Source organism: Impatiens glandulifera, chromosome 7 (assembly GCF_907164915.1).
Source record: "Impatiens glandulifera chromosome 7, dImpGla2.1, whole genome shotgun sequence".
Classification (NCBI taxonomy): Eukaryota; Viridiplantae; Streptophyta; class Magnoliopsida; order Ericales; family Balsaminaceae; genus Impatiens; species Impatiens glandulifera.
In genome coordinates, this window is record NC_061868.1 from 2,358,874 (window position 1) to 2,380,165 (window position 21,292).

The 21,292-nt window shown below is 27.4% G+C and overlaps 1 pseudogene; it reads left to right on the forward strand.

Moving 5' to 3' along the window:
- Positions 1-517: 517 nt before the first annotated feature.
- Positions 518-17,977, forward strand: LOC124944906 (annotated as a pseudogene).
- Positions 17,978-21,292: the final 3,315 nt, after the last annotated feature.

The window sequence follows — 21,292 nt, forward strand, 5'->3', positions numbered from 1 at the left end:
TAGTTTCAACGTATTATTTGTATTAAGGAGAGAATTTATTTTGTAAAAAAATATCTTTTGAAATGTCATTTAGGATTCTAATCAAGTTTTAAAAATTATTAAGAGTCAATTAATATAAATAATGATTTATTAATAAAAAAAATTATTTCATCAAATATTTTGATACTTTCAATTTCATCTCTACATTTAATTTAATATAAATAATGAAAATAATATCTGACAAATTATTTATAAACTAATTAATTTAATAAATTATGTATAAATAATTAATTTAAAAATAATAGATAATATTCAGTCGTCGAAAACTCTGTAGGTAATACGTTCGTCGAAAATTCTGTAGGTAAGACTAGGTAGTCGAAAACTCCTTAGGTAATATGATTCGTCGAAAAAACCATTGATATCAATGAAATTTTTCTTCATCGTCGATGATCTGTCTTCCACTCTTCATTTTCTCATTTATCTCCTCAACAATTCCCTCTCTCTAAATCGATCTCTCTTTCTAACAAATCCTTTGGAAATGATGAAACGAGGTTTATATCGATTTGTTCCATTAAATTCCCATCGTTCATCGCAGCGGAAGAACGTCTCGACTACCTCGGTGACAATGAAGAATGACGAATCTATGATCATCGACCAATTCGAGAACGATTGCATATTTCCGATCATCGGCGCACCTGGATTGCATTGTTTACTATGTTATACGTGAGTTTCGATCTCTCTTTGGCGATCTTGCTATTGCAAAATTAAGTTTTGATAATTATCCGTATAGATGAAGACCTACATTGACTATGATTGGAAAATTGAACGTGAATTTAGCTTAAATCATCTCAGAAATGGAAGCCATAATTGTGAAAAAGTTTCCAATTAAGTTAATCGTCGTCGACGATGATATATACACCATCTTATCCGTATGTTTCTTCTCCATTAATACATCTTTCTTCTTATACATATATTCGTAATCTTTGTCATTAAAACAATTTTAAAACACCTTAGCTAAAAATGCTTTATATCCGGATCATGAACACAAGCAACATCTACGGATAATTTGCAATTCTCTCTTATCCTGCTTACATATAGTAGGCTTGTTAGTCAAGTTGTTATTGAATTAGTCAAGTTATACTGTTTTAAACTCAATATAGGGTGCTCTCATTTTCATTTGTTTTTTTTAATGTTTCCTTAGTAAGGTTTCTGAAACAGATTATCAATGAATGATTGATGCCACATTGCAGCAAATAATGGTTTATCACTTCCATTAATCTGATTATTATGGTGGAAATGTTGGCGTAATTGATCAATGCGGTTGATATGAAGGTGATAGATATGTGTATCATATATGCATACTACTTGGTGTTAATTAAGTTTTGATGTATAGATCATCAAGTATTATTCTGGTTTTGAATTTACAAATTAAAATGATTAAGTTACACAAGCTGATTTAGGCTTGCAGATGCATATGTTAATGGAGATTTCTCATTAGTAGATAAAGATGAAGGTCTTCAAAACCTATTTATGGTAAGACAGTGGATTTGATTAGGTCATGCCTGAAGTTTATTTTTCTTCATGCATGGGATTAGTAAAGTGCTAGTAAAATATTGCAGATTTTCATTGCCATGAGCAATTTATAAACATCTATTGCCAAATCTACCAAAAGAAGGTAATTTGTGTTCAGTATTTTAGCCATCTTTATTTGCTAAGAATAAGATTAATAATACCATCTTTGGATTTTAGGGGTTGGTGGACACCATTGATTTTCACTGCTAGCATTGCATCGGCAAAGTATTTCCTTGAGCATGTTTCAAGGCGAAATACTCTTACATAGGCTCGCAGGAATATATCTCGACATTATGACCTGGTACAAATTAATGGTATGATTATACTTTGATGAACATATCTTTCTAATCATATACATATAATCTTACATTTCATTTATTATTTTTTATAGAGTAATCAACTCTTTGCTCTGTTCTTGGACGAAACAATGACACATACTCCTGTGCAATCTTTAAGGTAGAAGTTTTCATCTTTTCATCTTTTTTCACATATTTTCTAAATGGTTTTCTTCCAATGTACATATAATCTGGCAGTCAGAAGATGAAGACTTGAAAACAGCATAATTATGGAAGATTTTCTGATTAAAAAAGTAAGAACTATATATATAGCTCTACAAACTACTTCAGCTTCCAGCTTCATTACTTAAACTTCTTCCTTTGAAAAATTAGGCAAAAATTACAGGGGAAGTTTAGTCTTTGAAGACACATGAAATCCTTGAATTTGGAAGCGGTTGGGGAAGTCTAGCCATTGAAGTTGTGAAGCAAACTGGTTGTAAATATACAGGCATCACATTGTCTGTAGAGCAACAAACTTATGCATAAATGAAAGTGAAGGAAGCTGGTCTTCAGGCAATCACATTTTATCCTCGAAATGAAATTTGTTTCTTGATAATGTTTACATTTAAGTGGATTTGTTGTCTTTTCAGGATCGAATAATATTCCTACTTTGCGATTATCGTTAAATGGCCAGTATCTACAAATTTGACAGAAGAATTTCTTGGCAAGTCATTTCATCTTTATAAATATGTTATAGTCTTATAGAGCTTGTGTTAATTAATATTTGACTATGGTTTCACTAGTGAAATGATTGAAGCTATTGGCCATGAATATATGAATGAGTTTTTTGGAAGTTGTGAATCATTATTAGCAGAAGATGGAATCCTTGTCCTATAGGTAACTAAACATGTTCAAATTTAAATTCAAAGATATTATAATTATAACCAAACTTTTACCATGAACTTCTTGTTTAGTTTATATCGATTCCAGATGAAAGGTACGATGAGCACAGACAAAGTTCAGATTTCATAAAGGAATATACTTTCCCTGGCGGTTGCTTGCCTTGTTTAAGTAGAATAACATTTGTAATGGTGGGATCATTGAGGATGTGGTAAGATTGAATTCCTTGATAATATGATGATAATCATGTTGCATCTGTATTAAGAAATTCTTGATTATTCAGTGTTGAGCACTTGGAGGATATAGGCATCCATTACTACCAAACTCTAAGATATTGGAGGAAAAACTTCTTGGAGCATCAAAGGTGAATGAAGAACATTATAATAACAATATAGTTAGATTCTGATATGGAAAAAATATTAATAATGATCATGTTTTCAGTGACATAATTGGATTGGGATTTGATGACAAGTTCATAAGAACATAAAGTATTATTTCGACTATTGTGCAGCCGGCATCAAATTATGTACACTTGGGAATTATCAGGTAAATATCATACGTGGTTTTATTTTTCATGCATACATAGATCATCAAGTATTAATTAGTCTATTGGTTGTGTTGTCTCAATGAATGTTTTGTTGCAGGTGTTGGAGACTGTAAAAATCTGGTGTAATTAAACAAGTAAGTTTGATGAAAGCAAAATTTGTTCTAATTAGATTAGAATGGAGATGTAAGTATGAACTATGAAGATGTGCTATTATATTCTGTCCAAACATGCATCATTTATTTTTTATTGTTTATAATTGGAGGAGCATAACACTTACCAATTCTCACGGTTTTAGATGCTTTGGAGAAAGAATATGTTTATGTTGGACCTGGTCTGCTCATACATGAATACTTTAGAGATGGGATCAAACAAGGGAAGATAATTTCTTTTTTTAGATGATGGCTCTATTTTAAAATAAGTTTTATAATCCAATTTACAATTTGGAAACACTTTTTTACCTCTGGTTTAACAAACAAATGAATAATGTTCTCTCAATTCTCATTGCAGCAACCCACAAATTATAGTAGAGAACATAAGTTGTATTATAGTAAAAAAACATGTTAATTTAAAAATTAAAGTTCTATTTGATTTATTTTTCCATTACTTATTTATTGTTTCTATTTTGTATTATTAACATGGTTGAATTGAAGATATTATAAGAGTTTTTATAATTAATTGCAGTTTCGAGTTGTATTCCGTCATCGTTGATATGTGCTTGAAAGATTGAAGTTTCGTTACGTCGCGTTGATATACTTGGTGCTTAAAGAAACAAATGCGACACCATATCCATGGTTAACGCATTCATCGTAGTTAGCCGCTCCAAATCCGTATTAAAGTCGTTTATAGATTGTGTTTAGTATTATTATTATTAGTTTCAAAGATATCATTTAATATACTTAATAACTTTGTTTTTAAGTTTAATTAGAATATATTTTATGATAATGGAGGATTGATTTTGCTATTTTATGTATAATTTTGTTTATATTTAGTTTTATTACATTATATTTTTTAAAATATAATATAAATAAATTAGGTAAAAAAAATCAATTTATAAAATATTTAAAAAATTAATTTGCGACGACGGATATTTTCATAGGAAATATCATCAGAATTAGCGACGTAAATATCGTCGCAAACTCCTTTGCCATTATTACCATGGCAAAAATTGTCGCAATAATGTAGTTGAAAAATTCGTCGTAAAAACTTTCCGACCTAATGCTCAACTGTCGGAGTATTAGCGACACACATATTTGCAAAAAAATTATGTAAATGGAAAAAACGTCACAAATTACATATTCGTCAGAAATTCCGTCAGTAAATTTCGTCGCAAATACACCTTTTCCTTGTAGTGAGTGTTTGAAAACGAATATTTTTTTTTTATAGAGAGTGTTTTGATAAGAACCCTTAATGAAATGAATAAAAGATATCTATGGCGTGTGAGCGATGAAAGTTAAAGGTGGTTGACCGAAATTATGGAAAAACAAGAATCGATGCCACATAATTATTTATGAACCGCAACTAATTTTGGCTTCTATTAGTAGATTAGTTACAATAATATATTTATATAAATTTATAAAAAAATTTAAAACTTTCTATTTATAATAATATATTTACAATATATTTTTTCTTTGAATATGGATTACTACAATTGTTAAAAACTTATATTATGAAATAAATTACATTGCACCCATATATATGTTATATATGTTACATATGTTACAATTCAGATAGTTTTTGTTTGTAGTGATTGAAGCGAATGTTGGTACTGAATCATCCTGAGATTCTCGTCACTTATACATCATTCTTTTGTCACTTTCATAAATTAATTATAAACAATACCTCATTCTTCTTGTACAAAATAAATGATATTAGATAAAAATATAATAAATTTGAATAGGAATTATATATAACGTTAATGCTGAGAATTATATATATATATATATATATATATATACTTTGTTTCATTATTTTTTCAAAACAAGCAGTTGATGCATGATCAGAATATTAATTAGACATGTGATGAAGAACATTGTGATAAAAAAACACCAAAAGTGGAATCAACTAAGAATTTGAGATGAAGAAGAATTTCACTAACTTTAATTTCTTATTTTTTTCTGAAATTAATTTCCTTCCGAAACAGTAATTAATGAATTTTCTTTAAAGATAATGTTGATTTTACAGAAAAAATAGGAAAAAATAGAGATAATTTCTTATTAATTGGTATCATGCCATTAATTAATATTTTTTTTTGTTTAAAAACAGATGAGATATTAAAAAATATATTTAATTTCATTTTTGTGCAAAATAAATTAAAAAATGATATTAAATATGCATAACTCAGCTAAAATATAAATTATCTAATTTTATCTAATCAATTAGAAGTTTTTAAATTTAATATGTTTTTTTTTTTTAGATATTAAAGGTATGATATTACCGAAATTACCGTATACAGAAATTAAGGTAAGATAAATGTATGAATATTTTGTATACCGAAATTAAGGTATACCAAAATCAAGGTAAGATAAATGTATGAATTTTTTATATACCGAAATTTTCGGTAAATATTATAAATTAAAGTATAATGTATCGACCCACCCCTAGTTATTTGGTTATCTGATAATCTTAATTTCTTACTAAAAAAAATTAATCTTAATTTATTAAATATGCATTATTATTTTACTAAAAAAACTTAAGTTCATATCATCATTTTAATGAAAATTTTAAAATATATTAGCATAAAAACGATAAAATAAATACCTGATTTTGAATAAAATAGAAATAATTGATAAAGAAAAGAAATTAATTATTAATTAATATATATATATATATATAATTATATAGTTTAAACTTTAAAATTACAAAAATCATACACACAAAATATAAAATCATAAATGGTTTATTTTAATAAATATTCATATAATAATTACTATTTAATAATAAAAAGAAATAAAGTAAATATTAAATTAATAATTAAAATTTGAATAAATTTTATCCTTTAAAAATAAATAAAATAAAGTTATATGAATATAAATAACAAAAAAATATTTTTCATTTTATACTTACATTAAAATTTTACATTACTAAAAAAAGCACACAATTATAAAATTTATATATAATCACGTATAACCATGGTCAAGTATTAGCATCTTATATATATATATATATATATATATATATATATATATATATATATATATATATATATATATATATATATATATATATATATATATATATATATATATATATATATATATATATATATATATATATATATAACTCTTCTCCAATAAATATAAATCAAGTTTAAACTAAATTAACGATTAATAATGTAGTATGATTCTTAACTTTGAAGATAGTCTGCAATGATATTCTCTTATCCATAATCTCCATGTCATCTTCCCAATTTAAAATACCTTTTGCAAACTTAACCGAACACATTTGTAATAAATTTTCAATTATGACATATGGATCTCTTTTTTTTCAACAACAATATTTAGCATTACTTGAACAACAATCAAAATCATCGAGTTGCTTTCATAATTGTTCTCGTGAATTATTAAATCAATGTTGTTGTTGATATTACCACTTCCAATAGATATAGATTATGTGATATTGTTTATATGAGAGTTTATTTGGTTACGGTTTCTTGTATTCCTCTTTCTTTTTATGTTCCACGATTTAAATGAGAACCCATTCTTTCTGTTTAAATTTTCGAACTGAGCTTCCTTCTTAACCTTTGTTTTGATTTGATTGAGATAACTTTGATCAAATCAAATCTTAACAATGCTAATAATCAAATGAGAAGACAAAGGACATTAAATTATATCAATGAGATAAAAAATAATCAAAAGTGGAAGGCTATATATAAGGCTATCTTTTAGGCCCAGTAGGCTCACTAATTCTAAGGACACTCTATAAAAAAATAATAATAATAATAAAACAAAAAATTGACAAAGAAGTTATAAAGAAAGCCTTGTCAAATAGGTACGGAGTTTAGAAGAAAAAAAAAGTATTTGTCACATGTGGAGGAAAAATAATAAAAAAAAAATATGTAACATTGATTGAAAGATTTTTGTCACGGGTGCATTAGAGAATAAAATTAATTAAAATTTATTTTTTGAAAAAATGAGAGATTTTTCTTCAGATCACGATTTTTATTAGTACGTGCAAGGGAGTGAATTTTTATTTTCTTTTTTAACTTGATTTTTAGTCTACATTTTATTAAAATATTCCAAACATTGTCATTTTTATTTTTTATTTTAGTATGATTTTCATTTTATATTCTCTCCTATACAAGAGTGGCAGACCACGTCAGATTCGTGACCTTATTTTCGTCCCAACTTCGTTGTCCATATCACGGGTCCTTGAGAAGGCATCACCAAAACATTTGGCGGGTATAAGAAACAAACGATCCAAGAAAGTTAGAAGTATTATTCGGAATAGAAAAATCCGATCCAACTAAAGAAGATATCAGACCGAACAAAATACAATACGAACTGAAATCTGAATTATAGAAAAGAAAACGAGACACCTCTGATATTAAAAAAAAAAATCCAAAATAACAAAAACAAAATAATTTTGACCTTTATAATATTTTCATTAATACTTAAATAGTTAATTTCATATGGATTTATATATACAAATGAAAAACTTTAAAATGACTATATTTTGAATAGCTCTCTCTCTCTCTCTCAAATCAAATATTCTCTAAATTGGAACTATTAAGCGATTTCAACTACTATTGCTTAACTAGCTAGCAATTGGATTAAATTCTCAATCATAAATCCTAATTATTAATGAGCATAACAAATAATTTCTATATACATGGATTTTCTATAATTAACAAAAATAAAATTTTGATCATACTATATTAAACTATAAGTAGCAACTAGATTCCTAACTTTGTAGAGGTGTTCTTCATCTGATATATGTAATGAACTCCTCGTATCCATCATCTCCAGGTTATCTTCCCAACTCAAAACACCCTTAGCAAATTTAGCCTCCAAAAATTCATAATAAGTTTTCAATTTTGACATATGGATATTTTCTTTGGGATAATAATATTTAGTATTACTTGAATAACATTCAAGATCATCATCGTTCTCGTAATCGATTGAGCTAATGTTGGTATTGACAATACAGCTACCACTATCTATAGATGATTCGACAACATTATTCATATTATCATCATGGCGCTGTTGTATTTGATACTCATAACTTTTAATTTTAATCTTCATCCTTTTCTTTTTGTACAAGACCTCGTCCTTTTTGTTCAAAATCTTAACATGAGTTTTCTTCTTCATCGTCATTGTGATTGAGATAACTGTAGTTACATAAAAATTTTTTTTATTTAATTAGAGATATAAATATAAATAATGATAGATAAGATATAATCAATGGGATATAACAAATTAATCATTTAATTTTGAAAATTAAAAAAGTTATATAAATTCACTAATAGAAAAGGGCATTAGTGAGGACTATAATATATATATATATATATATATATATATATATATATATATATATATATATATATATATATATATATATATATATATATATATATATATATATATATATATATATATATATATATCAACTATTTTTTTTTATAATTTTTTCAAAACAATCAATCGATAGAACATCAGAATATTAATTAATCATAATGAAAAAAATTAAACAAAAGTGAACAAAAAAAAAAACACCACCACCAAAAGTGGACTAACCTTTAATTTCTTCTTCTTTTTCTGAAATTGTTTTCTTTCGGTAATAGCAATTAGTGATTTTTCTTTAGAAATAATGTAGATTTTACAGAAAATGAAAAGATATATAGAGATAATTTCCTATTAATTGGTATCATGCCTATAATTAATTAAGATTTTTTATTTAAAAATAGATGAGATATTAAATATTATATTTGATAAGATTTTTGTGCAACATAAATTATAAAAATGATATTAATTTTTTTTAAATAAATATGAAGCTAATCAATTTTAGCTAAAATATAAATTATTAGTGTAATTGATAATATTTTTTTTTCTTAAAGTTGAATTTTTAAAATATATTAATATAAAAATAAATACTTGTTTTGAATAAAATATAAATAAATAATAAACAAAAAGAAAATAATTAATAATTGTATTGTTTAAAATTTAAAAAAACAAATCATATACATAGAAAATAAAAAAATTCATAAATTATATATTTTAATAAAATATTCATATAATAATTACTATTTAATAATAAATTAAATAAAATAAATTTAAAATTGATCAAAATTTCACATAATCATTCATATGTTATGTAAGCACTTTGAGTTTAAGCGAAATAAATTGTTGATAGTTGTTTGGTGTCTATTTCTCTTTTATTAAAAAATTAAAATTAAAATTTTAAATTACCAACAAAATTATAAAATTTATACATATTACCATAGTAAAGTATTACCATCTTATTTTATTTTTATTTTATTTTTTAAAACATATATATTTGTAAAATATATAGATTTAACTACTTTAATATAAATATATATATATATTAATTTTGAAAATACATAAAATATATATATATTATTTAATATATATATATATATTTAATTAAATAATAATAAGTTTTATTTTTATTATAATTGAAAATAGGTACATACAAAATAAAACATTTTAATTTGTATAACAATTTTTTTTTTTGTGTAATTGTATATTTTTATCAGTCATATATATACTTTTTTTAATTTATGATTAGCCAATAACACATTTTTAATATATATTATATTTAATAAAATATTAATTTTATTATTATTATTTGAAATAAAACATATAAAAATAACATTGTAACTTGTATAACAACTTTTAGTTTATTGGTATATGTTTTCTTAGTTATATATTTATATTATTTGAAAATTATGATTAGTCAAACACAAAAAAAAAAAAAAATATATATATATATATATATATATATATATATATATATATATAATACCGGCCTGAGTTTTGGGCTACCAAACAGATCTGTGTAATTATTTCAGACACATGTCAGATTGAGTATTCTCTTTATTTTTAAAAGTTGTTCTGATTTGTTTGTCCATTTGACAGAAGAAAAAATATTATCTTGAGAAAACTTCAATTTAGGTATACCAGTTACAAGATTCTTTAAACCGATGTTAATAGTTTTAAAAATTAAATGAATTAACCTTTTATGCCAAAACCAATTTTAATCATTTTTAACTATAATGCAAATAAGGTCAGATTTCATAGGCTTCCAGTTAATTTTATATGAGTTTTCTACTCTACTTCCTATCAGTAGTGGAGCACTCTGCTGATCTTTAACTATACATACATATTTTTGAAAGTCTATAGTATAACCATTATCACATGTCTGACTAATGTTAATCAAATTATAACACAGATTTTCAACTAACAACACGTTATTAGTAAGGTTACCATGGATAATCTTACTCTTGCCACTACAACAAAAATGACTTTCGGCGACGCTTAAAAAGACTTCTGCCAACCTTTAAAAGCGTCGCCAAAAACATTACCGACACTTATTCTTGCGTCGCCAGAAGCAGGGTGGGCGCAAGTTTTTACCACGCTTATTTAAGCGTCGGTACAAGCATTGCCGAAAGGCGAAAGTTTTAACGACGCTTATTTAAGCGTTGGCAAAATTAAAAAAAACGTCGCTAAAAGTCTATTTTATTTTAAAACTAATTTTTTAAAATTTGTTTTTTTCTATTTTCATTTTAGATGTTATTTTTTTATATCTACTATTATCTCATTTAGATGTTATTTTTTTATCTCTACTATTATCACATTTGCCCTTCATATCTCAAGTACCTGATGAATATAACCTTAAACCCTTAGGGTGAACCCATATTCCAGCACATTATAACCTTAAAAACACTTCAGAAACTAATGAACTCTCTCATATTTTATATACCAAAAACTTCTTCCTTTTCTCCGATGTGAGATAAATGTCATATTAACACTTCAGAAACTAATGAACTCTCTCATATTTTACTTTTAATTTAATTAAATTTAAATAATAATTAAATAAAAGACATTTATTAGTAATACTATAAAAAGTTTAAAAATTATATTATATAAAAAATATTAATTAAATTTTAATGTTAACAAAATTTTAAGTCAAATTTAATTTTAAAAAAATTAAAAAATTAAAATAAAATATTTACAAAGTTTAAAAATAAAACATAAAAATTATTAAAATTTAGAATATTTAAATTATAAGGTTTTAAAAAAGTTACAAAGTTGGTATATAAAAAAATAAAGGTGGTGGCATAGATATAAAGGTTGGCAAAAGTTTTTTCTTTTAATTTTTACCCACGCTTAATATGGGTTGGCATATAAGGGTCGCTGAAAGTATGTTTTGTTGTAGTGTACCCACGGTTTTACCTTTGTTGTTATCACCAAATGTGATCTTTGGTAATGTGCATTTTGTTATGTCATTCAATGTCATGTGTCTGGAGCAGTCGCTGTCCAGATACTAAACAGATTCCTCTAGGCTACTGTCTTGTTGTACCTACATATATACATATTTACATCTTTAGTACCCAACTTTATTTGGGTCCATGGTTAATTAGTTTCTTGGGAATCCATATTTGAGTTGTTTTTATGGATCTTCCATTTTGTGTTGTCAATAAAGTATAAGATTTAGACTTGACAGAAGTCTTTCTTCCAACTGATGATCCCTTAACCTTATAAGATACTTTTTTATTAAAACTTTTTGACTTTTTGTCAAAGTTTTGTTTGTCCGAACAGCTGGCTGTCAGTTTCTCAGGTTTGAGCCAGCTAGAAGTCGGCTTAACATATTTAAAATCATCTTTTAAGGTTAAGTCACCACATTTGTGACTAGTTCTAGTGTTAGTTAAAGTACTTTTGACAAAGTTTATGGATTTAAGCTTTCCTTTAACTGGTTTTAATTTTTTACTGGACTCATCTGGAGAGCTATTGTCAAATACTAGACTAGATTTACATCTGGTAGGCCTTTGATCAGTAATCATCTGTGCAACAGTTTTCCCAGATTTTATCCAGGAACTAATCACATAGTTCAATCTTTGGTTTTCAGCAAAAAGAGTTTTGATCGTTTCTTTGAGCTTCTCATTCTCAGATGAGAACTCTTTTATTTCATTATTTTTCAAAACATTGGGTTCATTATTATGAGATGAGAGACATGTACTGTCAGATTTGTTTATCAAATTTGTATCATTAAAAGAGTCTGACAGTTTCTTGTACTCAATTACCATATCATTGAGTGCAATGACTAGATCATCTCTCGTGAAATTATTAGAGAAGAAGTCAAATACCTCAGTGTAGTTAGCCATGAAACATTTAACACCGTCATCTTTACTTTCGCTTGATGAGCTGTCATCTGATTCATTGTCAGCCAATTTGCTCTTTCTTTCCTCGACCAGTAGAGCTTTTTGTTCTTTTATGTTTCTTTTGTCAGACTACTTCTTGTCGTCCCACTTGGGCTTTTTGCAATAAGTCTTGAAATGACATGATTTATCACAGTTAAAACATTCCAGGTTAGCTTTTGATTCATGTTTATTATTAGATTTATAAAAATTAGAGTTAGAATTGTTTTTCTTCAAGAATTTGCAAAACTTGACGAAGAATGAAATTGCATCGTTTCTAATTTCCTTAACAGATTTCGCAACCATCGCTGTAACTAGATCTTCAGTAGTCACGAGATCCTTTGTGATGGTCAATGTGGATGGCTCATCTTCATTCATTGAGTTTATTTCAAACTCGTAGGTTTTTATATCGATGAATAAGTCGTGCAGCTCAATCTTGTTGAGATCTTTGGATTCCCTCATCGCTATCGTCTTGATATCTCATTCTCTAGGAAGGACTCTCACGACTTTAATAAAAACATTTCTGTTATTGTAAGTCTTTCCCAAAGTACAGAGTTCAATAACAATGTTGTTAAACCATTCATCGAATTCAATCATTGTTTCTTCAGTCCGTATCTTGAAGCTATCAAACTTTTGTGTGGAAACCATAAGTTTGTTCTCTTTTGTTTGATCGTTGCCCTGAAAAAGTTGTGTCAGCTTCTCCCATATTTCTTTGGAAGTTGTGCAAGACTTGATCTTACTGAACATATTCTTGTTCAGAGTCTTGTACATAATATCTTTGGCCACAGTCTAGATTGGCATTTCTTTTATCTTCAGCAGTCCACTCATGTCTTGGCTTTTCCTTCATCTCAAGAATACCATCGGTTGAGGTTGTGGTTGTGCTGATTGTCCAGATCTTCATTGGTCCGTCAGTAATGACGTACCACATATCGTCGTCTTATGAAACCAAGTGAGTTTGCATCCTTATTTACCAATCATTGCAGTCTTTCTTTGTGAACATAGAAATCTTGTTTAATAGAGACATGATGATGATTGTTTTGCTTGAGAATAGAAACCCATGCTCTGATATCACTTGTTAGGATCAAATACAATAACAGAAGGGGGTTGAATGTTGTTGAGTTAAACTTGACTTTCAATTTAGTTTTAATCCTATTAGGGACTTAAAACATGTTTCTATTCTTCATAAATTTTTGCAAGCTCTTAAACGGTTTCAGGTGCGGAAATACTTTTTAGATTTGAAGTTATGGATGCAAGATGTTAAGATGAGGAAAGTAAATAACACGAGAGTTTTATGGATGTTCGGAGATAAAACTCCTACGTCACCCCTTCTTCTATTTCCACAAGGATTCCACTAGAAGACTTTGGTTTATATAGCGTCTATACAAACCCAGTTAGAACTCAAGACTTAACATCTATCTGTTCTGAACTCCTAGCACTCACTCTATTGAACAAACAACTTTCTGTTTAACTTACAATAATAAATATGCTCTCAACTTATACAAAGTATGCTTTTACAGTTAGAGAGAGAATAAGAACTTAAAGCTTGTTAAATATTGTAAATCGGAACTGGTAACTAGAGAGATCATCGTTGTACTCTGAAGCTCTTTTATAGTGAGGTGTAGCAACGGTCGACTTTGATTCTTGGACTGTGAAATGACCAGGAAAGATTTATCGTACCTCAAATCCAGATATTCAGGGATCTGTCGTACCAAAGCTACAGTGATTCGTTGTTCATAAGTCCAGGAATTCGACGTTGTACTTTGATGTCATTTAATGTAGGCAACGGTCGAATCTGATACGTAGATACGTGTCAACTTTCTAATGATTGAGCACTTGGTGATAGTTATAGTAAGTTGACTAGGAAGTATGCTTATAACGAACTCTATTGTCCACTATACTGATGAGCTATGTAGATAAGCAGAGCACTTCTTCAGACTGCTGCTGAAGCAAGACGTTTGTTCGTGCATCTTCAGACTTCTGCTGAAGCAAAACGTTTGCTCGCGCTTCTTCAGACTGCTGCTGAAGCAAGATGTCTGCTCGCAGTGAAACGTATACTCGTAGTGAGACATCTACTCGTAGTGAGACGTCTACTCGCATTTTTTCAACTTGAGACGTTTACTTGAAGAGAGACTTTCACTCGTGCTTTCTCAACTTGAGATGTCTTCTTGAGATGTCTGTTTAAACTTCTTGAGATCAATACGCCTGTTTGTACTGAGACGTCTACTTGTGCTTCTTGAGCTATAACTGCGCAAAATATTTGCACAATTTAGTTTTATTCACTTATGAATTCATCATCAAAACTATGTCGTATTAATTTAACTTAGTTTTACCTAATTTCATTTTAATCAATTAATGCATTTATTCTTAAATAATTATTTCTTTAAATAATTATTTCTTTTTCTTCTTTTTACTTATTCTAACACATACAATCTGATATTTCCAACAAGATCACACAATTTTTAATGGGTTTAAATAAATACTATGACAACGTTCGACAAAAAATTCATTTAATGGATCCAGAACCAAGTATTAACAAAGCTTATTCTATGTTGTTAAACATTGAAAGATAGCAAGAAGTTCAAAGTCTCATGATAGAGTATAATGAAAATTTTGCTATGCTAATGAGAGACACTACCAATTAACATCAAAGGAATCAAAATAATTCAAAAGGAAAAGGTAAAGGACAAAACAATGGAAAAGGAACCAAATCCAACAACAAATATTTATTCTGATAATATTGCAAATCAAGCGGAAATGTACAAGATGGGTGTTTCAAGATAATTGGATACCCGGACTGGTTCAAAGGAAAAAGAGACTTAAGATTAGTTAAAAACTCTGTTAATGTTATTAATACACCTTTCTCAAACTACGAGGAGCATCCAGAATCTTCGAGTAAATGAAGCAATGCGGACATGATAGCGCTAAAAGATCTTGTCAATAGACGCCTCTTAGAAACAAAAGGAAAAGACACATATTATGCAGGTATGTCTTTTATACAAGACTACTTTTATACTTGTGCATAGTCATAAAGAAAAACCAATTTGAATTATTCGTAGTGGAGCTAGATGCTATATATGTACTGATTTGTTATTAATGACAGATATTAAGAAAATAATAAACATTCCTTTATTTGTACCTAATGGAACAAAAAAACATGTTAAGAACATGGGTAGTATTAGACTTACTAACAAATTAAAGTTAATTTATGTTCTACATGTGGCTGATTTTTCATACAATCTGATATTTGTATCGAAACTTACAAAAAATAGCAATATTATGTGTTAATTTTCCTCTTCTGGATGTTTATTGCATGACCCTAAAGATGGAAACATGATAGGTACGAAACATCTATCTCAAAATCTCTATTTGTTAGAAAGTTTAGATACCCAGTATGTTACTAAGAATAAAGTACATAATTTTTCTATTAATTTTTAAATAATGCATAGACAATGGTAGTGAATTTTTAAGTCGTGCATGTCAATCTTTTTTTTAAAAAAGCATGGTATTTTGTATAAAAAATCTTTCATCTACACTCCACAACAAAATGGGGTGGTAGAACGTAAGCATCGACATCTTCTTTAAGTTGCACGATCACTAAAGTTTCAGGCACAAATGCCATTACATTTTTGGCTTTTTCCAATTTTGATAGCTAAATATATAATAAACAAAACTCTTTTAAATGTTTTAAATTGGGAATGTCCATTTTTTTCTTCTAAATAGGCAAAAATCAGATTACTCTAGTTTGAAAATTTTTGGTTTTCTTTGTTAAATAAAAAATAATACACCACACAAAAATAAATTTGAACCTAGAGGAAGGAAATGTATATATCTTGGTTATTCTTCAGGTTAAAAGGGATATAGAGTTTTTGCTGTTTAAAATGGAAGAATAATTTTATCAAGGGACATTATTTTTCATGAAAACATTTTTCCATATAACACTCTGAAAAATATACCAAATAAGACAAAAAGTTCTTGTAGAAAAGAATACTATTTTTTTTATTCGGATTCAACTTTTTCTAAAGATTTTGATTCACATCTTATTATTAATTACATTGATGCATCACATATTTCTGATACTGAAACTGCATAAATAAATACAAATCTGTTTCAAAACACATCATATTTACAAACCGAACAAAAGAAAGGAACTAGGGAGAAGAAAAATCCTACCTGATTAAATGATTATACTGTCAACGCAAATAATACCATAAACAATTGTAGTGGCATATCATACACACAAATAACCTTTCCATATGTATCCAATTGTGTAAATGATGAATACCTAAAATTTCTAGGAAATATTTCTACTATTAAAGAACCACAATCATTTAAAGAAGCGTCTAAAATAAAACATTGGAAAGATGTTATGAATGAAGAACTTACTACTTTAAAAAATAATAATACATGGGATTTAGTCCTACTTCTAAATGAAAAGAAATCTATGGGTTGTTGGTGAGTTTACAAAACAAAGTTGAATCCGAATGGAACAGTGACAAAATACAAAGCGAGGCTGATTGCAAAAGGTTACAACCAAAAGGATGGAATTGATTTTCATTAAAGCTTCTCTCTCGTTGCCAAAACTGTTACGGTAAGACTATTTCTTGCTTTAACTTCAGCTAACAACTGGGTTTTACAATAGTTCGACGTAAACAACGCATTCCTACATGGTAATCTTGAAGAAGATGTTTATATATATCCTCTTGAAGGATTCACTAAAGGAACGACTGACCAGGTTTTTCGTCTCACTAAAAGTCTTTATGGTTTAAAACAAGTCTTAAGACAATGTAATTTTAATTTTTCAATTGTTTACTTGAATATGGATTTATACATTTTGTTAACGACAATTGTCTTTTCAAACTAAAAACATAAAATAGTTTTACTACATTATTAGTTTATGTTGATAACATATTAATTGCAGGAGATAGTGTGAAAATCATTCAAGATGTTAAATTTTTTCTTGATCAAAAGTTTTCAATTAAAGATTTAGGAACTATAAAATAACAACCAGCATATGTTTCTATGTCAAAAGGGATTAAACTTAACGATAAAAATAGTCCTACAATGTTGGAAACAGAAAAATTTAGAAGATTGGTTGGATGACTAATATATTTGAATTTTTCTCGTCCTGATATTGGTTTTAGAGTACAACATTTAAGCCAATACATGCATAAACTCCTTTTAATACATTAGGAGGCTGCACTTCAGGTTGTTAGATACTTGAAGAGTACTCCTTCACTAGGGTTGTTTTACTCTTGTGTGTCTAATGGTCTACTTGAGAGTTGTCAGATGCCGATTGGGCAACCTACTCCGATAGTCGACGATCCGTTATAGATAATTGTGTTAAATACAGAGATTCTCTGGTTTCCTGGAAAACAAAAAAAAACAAAATATTGTGTTTAGAATTTCCGTTGAAGCTGAATATCGAAGCATGGCTACTACAGTTTGTGAACTCAAATGGCTAACAAATTTGCTAAGAGACTTTCATATTTATGTTCAGCTGCCAATTCCTTTAAGATGTGACAATCAAGCTGCAATTCATATTGTCGAAAATCATGTCTTTCACGAAAGAACGAAGCATTCGAATATCAAATGTCACCTTTTTCGCGACAAATTCAAACAAAGATTTATTCTACCACAACACGTCTATTCTAAATCACAAGAGGCTGAAATTTTTACAAAACATTTAGATCGTGGACTATTTTATAATCTTCGAGACAAGATGAATCTTAAATATGTTTATCTTGAGGAAGGGTTGTAAGAATGTTGAATTAATTAAATGTATTAAAAGTTAAAGAGCTTAGTTGTACTAATGAGTATACTAAATGCTAAATTTGTAATTTGACCTATATAAAAGAGTTTATGACCTCTTTAATGTAGGATGGTTTTTCTAATTCTATTGTTTTGTTTCTCTCAAGCTTGAAAACATAAATGCGATTTCAATTTTGCAATAATACGTATTATCAATATTTTAAATATTATAGTAATTTGGCGATAAACATGGATTAATGCAAAGGTTAATGCACTCTCATACAAGGGATTCATATTTGAGAGTGAAAAAATATTTATAAAATATGACATTTGATCTACAATATATTTTGCAATAATACGTATTATCAATATTGCAAAGATTACAGCAATTTGACATTAACATTAATTAGTGCAAAAGTTATTGCACTATAAATAGGAGATTTCTACCGAGAGCTGAAACATATTTACAAAATATGTCATTCGATGCGCAATAGATTTTGCAATAATACGTATTATCGATATTGCAAAGATTGGAGCAATTTTGCGATAAAAATGGATTAGTGCAAAAGTTATTGCACTATAAATAATGAGATTTCTACCCTATAATTGAAAATATTTTACAAAATATGTCATTCGATATACAATAGATTTTGCAATAATACATATTTTCGATATTGTAAAGATTACAACAATTTGGCAATAAACGTGGATTAGTACAAAAGTTAATGCACTCTCATACAAAAAATTTCTACCCGAGAGTTGACAAATATTTACAAAATATGTCATTCGATCCACAATAAGTTTTACAATAATACGTATTATCAATATTATAAAGATTACAACAATTTCACGATGAGCATGAATTAATGCAAAATTTAATGCACTCTCATACAGGGGATTTCTACACGAGAGTTGAAAAATATTTACAAAATATGTCATTCAATTCGTAATAGATTTTGCATTAATACGTATTATCGATATTGCAAAATTGCAGCAATTTGGCAATGAACCTAGATTAATACAAAAGTTAATGCACATTCATATAGTGAATTTATAGCCGAGAGTTGAAAATTGTTTACTAAACAAGACATTCGATCAACACTATTATTCGCAATAAATTTCATAGAAAAAATGGCTAAAAATTTGTAAATGTTATAAATTGAAGGTATAATTTAATTTTTAAAAACACAAAACTATGAATAAAAATTAGAAGAAAATATTTTAAGCCAAAAACATAAATAACAATAAACATATATAATCATAAATTGTTCAAAAATAAACGATCATAATGTTTACAAATAACCAGTAATAAATATTCAACAACTTTAAAAACATGAATGACATTAAACTTCAGTCTATATTCTTCCTTTTCTTGTTTCTATCTAAGATTTTCGGTTTATCCATGCTCCTTTCAATCGTTTGCGCATCTAAGGAACCCACCACATAGTCTATCAAGTTATTCTCAACTAAAAGCATATCTTTTATCTATGAAATCAGTAAAAACAACAAAATATTCATCAAAGGTCAAACATTGTAACATATATATATGTGTAGTTAAAATTATGCATAAAGAATCAAAATTTCTACAAATGAAATGAAATACCTTTGTAGTCATCTCTTGGACAACCCGGATAGTTGTATGATTGATTGTTCGCATATCCTCTAGGAGAATATGCATTTTATTATAAAAGGTGGGATTTTCTGTGGTATTAGTGCTCATAGCCTCTATCTGAGCTTGTAGACTTGCTATTTTGGATATAGCTGATGCAAGCTCCATTTTCCAACTCGGTGCTTTCAACCTTCGTTGTTGTTACAATCTTTTCAGATTGGTCCTCACTATTGGAGGTTAAGTCATAGCATGGGGTATTATTTCCGGTTAAAATCAACCGAGAAGTGGATGAGCTAGAAGTGATTGAAAGGAAACGATTAAGTGTAGAACGAGTAGAAACCATTAGGAAGATTTAATAAGAAACTGTGGTTTGAAGAGAGTGTTTGAAGAAAGTGCTTGAAGGAGGATATTTTTGTAGAGAGTGATTTGATAAGAAACCTGAATGAAATGATTAAAAGATATCAATAGTGTGTGGGAGACGAAAGTTGAAGGTGGTTGACCGAAGTTATGGTGAAATAAGAATCGATGTGACATAATTTAATATGAACCGCAACTAATTTTGCATTAAATATTTATTAATATTTTAAAAAACTAGAATTTATGTACAAATTGATATAGTTTAGTGCACGTTATAATGGTAAAAGATTATATATAATTGTTAATACTAAACGTATTTATAATAGATTACTAATAGATATTTTCAAAACTATTAAATATTTTAGTTATGTAGTTTTTAATAATATGATACCATACAATTGCAGAAATTTTTGTAAAACTTAATGCTAGTATTTTATGAATATTTCAAACGATGTTTTCAAACTATTAAATATTAATACAATTTAATTTGCAATAATATCATATCATATAATTAATAGTGTTAATGTAATATATATTACAAATTTTATTAAAAAAATTAGCCTAGTTATTTCAGAATTTATTTTACAATAATCACAGTTTTATTTATATAATATGTGTTATAATAGTTAATAAAAAATATATTTTATTATAATTTTTTTTTTCAAATATTGAAGTTAATATATCTTGATTTTATTTTTTTGTTTCTCTTATCACCACTACTAGATTACTTGCAAGAATGTATTTATATAAATTTAGAAAAAATATTATATATTTTTATTTTAGTGGTATATTTGGAAATAAAACAAAAATCGCTTTTTTAGTGATTGAACCACGTTGGTAACTATCAACATATAATTCAACATTAATTTTTTATTATCATCATGAGATTCTCTCACTTTATATATATAATATACATCATCCTTTTGTCACTT